We start from the raw sequence: 8,104 nt of genomic DNA, 5'->3' as shown, positions 1-8,104 counted from the left end.
CCAACCGGGTTGCTGATATTTTTCTTCCTTTTGCTTCTTGTACTCCTCATATATCAACTATTCATTCTTCGACTTCCTCCAATCTTCATTGAATCGGTCCCTACTAGAGTAGCAAACTTGAGCTTTCCTATTCCTATTTTTGTCTAAATGGAAATCTTTTGAAAAATATGGCCCATTGCAATTTTCACAACCCATACATATTGTGTGTATGGATTGGTCCTTCTTCGTCATTCTTCGGTCCATGCTACTCAACATTGCCAAAAACGTTGCCATGTTTTCCGAAGCACCATTTCTGATTCCCCTAGCTCCATCATTACGAGGGTTGTGGTACTTTCGTGAATGCTTTGAAAATTCTTCGATTAGTTCCTTAATTTCAGATGGATTCTTCTTTGTTATAGGTCTAGGAGAATCAAGGAGTTTCCTTGTCGTTATGTTCACCCCATCATAGAAGTTGAGACTTCTTGTTGCATATTAAGATCATTTTGGGGACAATTACAAAGTAATCCTTTGTAGCACTCCCAAGCTTTATACAATGATTCACCCACTTGTTGCTCGAAATTAGTTATGGCCTTCTTGAGTTTAGACACCTTCGATGGTGGGAAAAGTTGTTGAAGGAATTCTTCATGCATTTGTGCCCATGTGGTGATTGCTTCGGGTGGAAGTGCCTTTAACCAATCTTTCGTTGCTCCTTTGAAAGTGAATGAAAGGATCCTCAATAACACTCTAACATCCATAAAATTCATGAAAATTAAAAAAAATTCAAGCATCCAAAAACCATTATTTATTAAAAAAATGTTTTCAAAATAGCCTCATATCAGAGTAGCCCAAAAATGAACATCATAAAATGCAAGGAGGTGCACGATCAAGTATTCGCCTTCCCGCGATCATCCGAAGTACCTGAAACAAAATCCAAAACTATAAGCCCAAAGCTTAGTGAGTTCCCATAAAATATCAATGTCATACAACCAAAACAATATCATAACAAACAACATGCATATAGAGTCTGCAATATGACTGGACCACCCTTATTGGATTTCAGTCTGTCTGGCCCACTCTCTGAACCTTCAACATGCCTAGTCTGCTCTACCGGGCCTTTAGCCTGTCTAGACTGTTCTCCGAGCCTTCGGCCTGACTGGTACACCCCATTGGGTCTTCAGTCTATCTGGGCCACCCTATGTATGTTGGCCTTCAGCACAAAGCAGGACCGCCTCAACCCACCCTCACACATACAATCAACACATACATAACTAATGCTAGCATGTATAAATAGTCAAACCGATCTAACAGATCCTAATCATAGCATCATCCAATGTACCAGGATACCGACCAAACTAGTCACTAAACATAGCATCATAATATATACCAGGATACAGATCTAACAGATCACTAAGCATATCATCATGCGATAACCAAGATAATAATCCAAAAAGGGCCGACATTGGTGCCTTAGAACCTGTTAGTATAGTGAGGAAAACTCAAATCACAAGTAGTGTTGAACTAGACTAAAATTCTCCGATCGCTGTCTCACCGAAAAATCCCGAACTATCCAAAATAACAAATACTAAGTCAACAACTATAATATCAATCTTGACCAAAGGTCCCACATAGGGTAATAGTCCATTTTTCCCTTTCTCTAATTTGGACCAAGGCCCAATTCCAAATACATGATCCAAAAGTTCAAATATACAAGGCCCATCATTGGCCTAATTTTCCCAATAGAGCCCAACTATTTAATTGGGACTCACCCAAAGGTTCATTTCCATATTAGGCCCAAAATACATTTATTCAGAAAGTCCAACAAAGGCCCAAACCATAATGACATAAAGGTAGCCCAACCTAAAACCCAGATTGCAAAGCCTATCAGAGGGTGTACGCTGGGTGTACTCTTCTGGTATGTTGGATGTACTCCACCTTGCATTAACCACCATCAGAGTGGTTGACTCAGTACGCTGGGCATACAATGGCTTACGCAGGGCATACACAACCTTTACCAAAAACTCTAATAAGTGCTTAATGGCTTAAGCACTTAATCCTCAACTCCAGATCCATTGACTAAATGATCCTTAGAACCATAAAGTCTAGAACTTTACGACTTTGTACATCCAAAATGCCCTTAATCCATGGTCTTAATCCATTAAGATCTTTCTACTACATATATGGAACAATTCTAGCCATTGGGACATCATGTTTATCATTTAGAACCCTTCCTATCGTCTGAAAGGACAACTTATCACGTTCAAAACATAACATGCACAAACTTGGGACTTTTTGGGACAAGAAAGTTGGCATAAAGCTATTAAGGGAAGATCTACATCATAAAAGCATAAAGGTTGGAGCATTTTTTTACCTCCTGTAGCTTCTAGAGAACAAGATAACCTCAGATCTTTAAGCTTGCCTCACTTCTCCAACACCTTGATGCAATACCTTTTTCTTCAACTACTCAAAAAACACACTTTTAGCTCACACACTCAAGAGAGGAGTTAGGTTTTGGGTAAAATGGCTCAAAGCTATGGGGGCTGAAATGATAGAGGGTTATAATCTCATAAGCACACTTATATAGCACTCAGACCCTAAATATTAGGGTTTCCATCTGACGTGAGTACGCCCAGCGTACACAAGTGTATGCCCATTGTACTAGGGCGCGCCCAGTACACTCAGCGTACCCTTATGTACGCTTAGCATACTCCTCTTGACCCTAATGTTGCAACCCTAGCCTTTAGAAATCTCATGGCTCCGCCCTACCATCCCCAAGGACTAAGAATAAAAAAATAATAATAAAAGGAGGATTTGAAAAAACCTGCAAATTTCGGGATGTTACAACCCTCCCCCACTTGACCTAGAATTCGTCCTTGAAGTCTGTTGCAGTAAAGAAATCTAGATAATGCTCCCGCATCTCGGCCTTCGGCTCCCAGGTCCACTTGGAACCCCTTCGATGCTGTCATTGTACCGTTACCAAAGGTACTTCCTTGTTCCTTAGGATCTTCACATTTCTCTCCAATATAACTATGGGCCTCTTGACATAGTTCAGGCGCTCGTCCACATGGATGTCATCCAATGACACCACTGCATCCTCATTTAATATGCACATTCACAATTACAAGACGTGAAAAGTGTTGTGAATCACACTAAGCTCTTTCGGGAGATCCAGACTATATCCCAACTGCCCCCTTTTTTTAAGCGAATCACACCCTTACAGGGTGAGACCTTTAGTAGCACCATATCGCCAACCTGAAATTCTAATTCAGATCGACGCCGGTCAGTATAACTCTTCTGCCGACTCTGAGCAGTCTACAACCATTGCTTGATCTGCAAAATCCTCTCGGTTGTTTGTAGAACTACCTTAGTCCGACCCATCACCTTGTGACCAATCTCACCCCAATAGACTGGGGTGTGACATCTCCGTCCATACAACAGCTTAAATGGTGGAGCACCAATAACAGAATGAAAGTTGTTGTTGTAAGAGAATTCTGCAAGTGCTAGGTAGGAGTTCCAACTCCCATCAAAGGTAATAACACAGGGACGCAACATATCCTCGAGGGTCTGAATGGTCCACTTGTTCTGGATATCTGTTTGTGGATGGTATGCAGTGAAAAAATGTAGCCGCATGCCCAATTCCTCGTGGAACTTATGCCAGAAATGCGAGGTGAGTCGAACATCATAGTCTCATACAATATCAGCCAGCTTCTTGGCCGATGAGCTCTCCTGAATGGGAAGAAAATGGGCAATCTTGGTCAATCGATTCATGATGACCCATATAGCATCATATCCCTTCATCGTCCTTGGCAGCTTGGTGATAAAATCCATTGTGATATGCTCCCATTTCCATATGGGAACCTCCAGAGGCTGCAGCTTGCCATGCGGCCTCTGATGCTCGGCCTTAACCATCCTACAAGTCAAGCACCTCTCGACGTACCATGTGATCTCTCTCTTTTTGCACGACCACCGGTAGCTCAGTCTTAAATCTCGGTACATCTTGGTGGTCTCCGGTTGAATAGAGAAGAAAGACTTATGAGCCTCCTCCAGTAAAATCTATCTGACCCCACTAAACATTGGAACCTAGACCTGACCACAACAGGTCAACAATCTGCAACCATCCTGCACAAATCGGGTGATCTCGCCTCTGATCCTCTCAAGCTTCCAGTTCTCATGTCACACACCCTTGGCATGAGCTTCCCTAATCAAGCTCACAAGAGGAGAATCCACTTATATCCTCATACATGCTGCTGGAATAGAAGATCCAGCCGACATGTGGCTTAGCGCGTCTGCAACCACATTCGCTTTACCTGGATGGTAAAGGATCTCGCGGTCATAATCCTTGACTATGTCCAGCCATCTGTGTTGCCTTATGTTCAGGTTCGGCTGATCCATGATGTATCTCAGACTCTTGTGGTCCGTGTATATTGTAATACAGACTCCGTAGAGATAATGTCTCCAAATATTAAGAGCGAATACCACCGCTCCCAACTCCAGATCGTATGTGGGATATCTCATCTCATGCGGCTTCAACTGCCGTGATGCATAGACTATCACCGGTCCTCTATGTTTAAGGACCGCTCCTAATCAGGTGCTCGATGCATCACAGAACACCATGAAATCTTAAACTCCCACAGGGAGTGCCAAAACTAGCGCCTCACAGAGGTGCTGTCGTAGAGTCTCAAATGCGGTTTTCTACTCAGGGCCCCACCAAAAATCCACCCCTTCCTTGTCAGATGAGTGAGGGGTACCGTAATCTTGGAGAAATCCTATATGAATCTCCGGTAGTACCCCACAAATCCCAAGAAGCTCCTGATATCCGAGGGAGATTTCGAAACCTCCCACTGCATAACCGCCTCGATCTTAGTCGGGTCGACCAAAATCCCATCCTGGTTAATGAGATATCCAAGGAACTGAACTTCTCAGTGTTGGATTAGTGTCTAAGTCCATAACTATTTTGGTATGTACTTGACCCGATGGTGCATGGTCCTTTTGGGTTGCCTTCACCAAAGCAACTTTATAGGATGAATTATGGAGAGAAAGGATTAAATATGACTTATTAATATACTATGAGAATAATATGTTAAAGGAGAAATCATATTGTTTAATTAATATTAGTCAAGAATTAATAAGAATTAAGTTTGTTGCTAAAAGAGATTAATTAAACTTAAGGGACTGGAATTGTAATTATAAGATAATTGCAATTTGGCTATGGATTACCTTATAATATAAGGTTGGGCGAATTCTATGGGGAATCCCATTAGAAATCGTCCAAGGCTTGTTAAAGAGGATTCCATGGGTTGCTTAAGGCCTAAGCATCCAAATTAGCATTTCCTTGTTAGATAACCCTAATAGGCTCACTATTTAAAGGACCCTTAAGCCCCAAAATCGTGGTGAACTAATTGGTGAGGGTTTCCACACATTTTGGACAGCCTCCTTCTCTTCTCCTCTTCATTCTCTTGCTCTTGGTGTTTGTGAACCATTAGAGGAGTGACATTTGTCACTCTAAGCTTTCTAAAGTCAATACAAGAAGGATTTGAGATTGTTATTGCTACATAACAATCAAGGTATGATCTAAACCCTAATTCATATGTTATATTGATTATCATATACTAGATCTGGGGTTTATAGTTTTGGATGAATTGCATGTACAATAGAGAAACCTAGATCGAAGCATTAGGGTTTGTATGAGCACATAGGATGTTCTTTTGGACAAAATGCATCAGTGGTATCAGAGCCTAGATTAGTTTCTATTGTATTGATGCATATTTGATCGAAATCAACACTGAAAATCGAAATTTTTACTTCTAGTGTTTGACTCGCCGAGTCATTTGGTGCACTCACCGAGTCAGTTGTACTCAATGAGTCGAGGTCCAGACTCGACGAGTCATAGCGTTTGACAGCTCATATTCGCGATTTTCTTCTTGTTTTGGCGTTGGATAATTACCATAAACATGTTTTTGTTATAAAATCTGAGTTTTATCAATATTTGGTGATTATCCTTACCTAAATAGAAGATAATTGTCAAAATTTAGATAATCATTTGTTTTATTAGATAAAGTTTGATTATTTGTAATATAGATTTGAATTATCTTGTGAAAAAGTTTTAATTTTTCCCCTTTAGGTTTTATAGTTTAAATTTGAACTCAATAGTTTTGTTTTTGAAATACATCCTATACGATATATAACATTAAAAGTAACATTATATATATGTATGAGTAAAAGTCAGTCTTACCATTAGTAGGCCTCATTCACGAAGCTGGTCTATAAGGGGTGTTTAAGGACTATAAAATGGCGATTGAATGGGTATCCACTCTTACCCACCGCACTCTTGACTAGTGGAGGGTCGTTAGCCGAACGGGTAGGATAGGACAGAAATCTTCCATTATAAGTATAATGAAGTATAAAAGTAACTAAATGTTTTACAAATTCCCAATCTTAGTTACTTTAGGCAAAGGTGAATTGATGTAATTCCATGAAATTACACTTTGTACCCTTGCAAAGATGTTAGTGGAGCGTGTGTGGTTTATCGGCACACTAAATGGTTATAAGCAAAGGTGGCAAAGGGTGACACAATGTTTGTCATAGTTCGGTGGAGTGTTTACCGGCACATCGAATAGGTGACTGTAACATGTGAGGGCACCATGTAAGTTTGCATGGTTATTCACACCCGCTTTGTGATCCTCGGCATCCCAGTCACAAACTAGAGGGACATATCGAGATTTAAACATGCCATTAAAATTTTCAATGAATCTCAAAGGATCTAGGAGTTTTCGTAGATTTAAAACTTAAATTTCTTTTTCGTTTTTCATGGTGGAAATTAGTGAATCGTCATTCACTTACCTTCAAATATTCTGCAACTAGATTACGACATCCCTTTTCTAGGTTGTAGCGTATTGTGTTGCGTCCTAGCCTTAATATCTCATTTGGGTGATTTATTAAGGACTCAATCAATCAACTAACTTGAATTTGTTTTCTCTTGTTTTGTAGATGTCAAAGTACGACAACTATGGTCTTCCTATATCTCGTGGAACAATCATTCCACATGAAGAGGATATTCCACGATTCGATCGAGGAACAAGAGATCATGCTTTACTTCCTCATCCCCCTCCCGTTGTTCTCCATAACCCACAAGATCGAAGAATTGAAAGGTTTAATGTCACTAAAGCCCTATTGGAAATGAAACATGAAGATGGTAAACCCGTGTGTGCCCACGTTCTAGGAATGAAATCACACGTCGATAGGTTGATAATGTTGGGTGCATCATTCCCTGATGAGTTGGTTATAGGTTGGGTTCTACAGTCACTCCCTGAATCATATAATGAGTTCAAAAGAAAGTATTATAGGATGTATCATGACGCAAACCTCATTGGCCTAACTTACATGCTCATTGCTACTGAATCAGAAATGGTTTGGCAAAGCGATGGAGCATATTTGTTGGGAAAGTCAACCAACCATGCTTCCGAGGACGTTCTAGGAGAACCAACCTGCGTTTGCTGCCAAGAGAAAGGGCATGGATACAAGTCTGCCCTAAGAGCCCGAAGAGTCCAGAAGATGGGAGAGTCAAAGAGTATGGTTGTGCTTCAGGTAAAATCCACTATCTAACTCCATTAAGTTCCTATTCGTTGATTCTTAATACATGATGTGATAAGATTGCATTTGAATGTTTTGCAGGATCAGTGAAAAGAGAGGAAGCTTGATGAAAGAGCAAAATGAGTCTAATCACGAAGAAATGGATCTCGATCGCGCATGGATTCGAAGATTAGATTTTGAGCATAGAAAGTTATGATAGAGTAGTTAGGAATATTTGATTACATAGTTTTTCAGTTGATTTTGCATTGTAAGGACAAATGTTTTCCGCTGCTTTTATAAATAAAATAAATTTTGTTTGACGTATTTATTTATTTATTTCCTTGCAATGAAATCGTTATTAAAAATTGGTGTTTGCATATTTCTACAACGAATGGATGTGATTCTTAATTATGTTATTTGTGAAATGGTCAAGAATTTACCAAATAGAGAAAGTTTCTCATTGCCCAAGTTTCAGTTGGATAGAAATTTGGAATTACGCAACTTAGTTGCATGATGAATGAGAAATTTCATATTTGGAAATTAGACTAATTCGTTGACA

General features: G+C 40.0%; 1 non-coding gene across 1 annotated transcript; it reads left to right on the top strand.

Annotated features, from left to right (window-relative positions):
• Positions 1-474: 474 nt before the first annotated feature.
• On the top strand, positions 475-581 carry LOC145019075 (small nucleolar RNA R71). Its single transcript, XR_013667395.1, has one exon. It is a non-coding gene; the product is annotated as a small nucleolar RNA R71 (small nucleolar RNA).
• Positions 582-8,104: the final 7,523 nt, after the last annotated feature.

This window comes from Lactuca saligna, chromosome 9, assembly GCF_052625555.1.
Source record: "Lactuca saligna cultivar CGN05327 chromosome 9, ASM5262555v1, whole genome shotgun sequence".
NCBI classification, from domain to species: domain Eukaryota; kingdom Viridiplantae; phylum Streptophyta; class Magnoliopsida; order Asterales; family Asteraceae; genus Lactuca; species Lactuca saligna.
The sequence above is the reverse complement of the archived record's forward strand: the minus strand, read 5'-3'. Positions and strand labels throughout refer to the sequence as shown.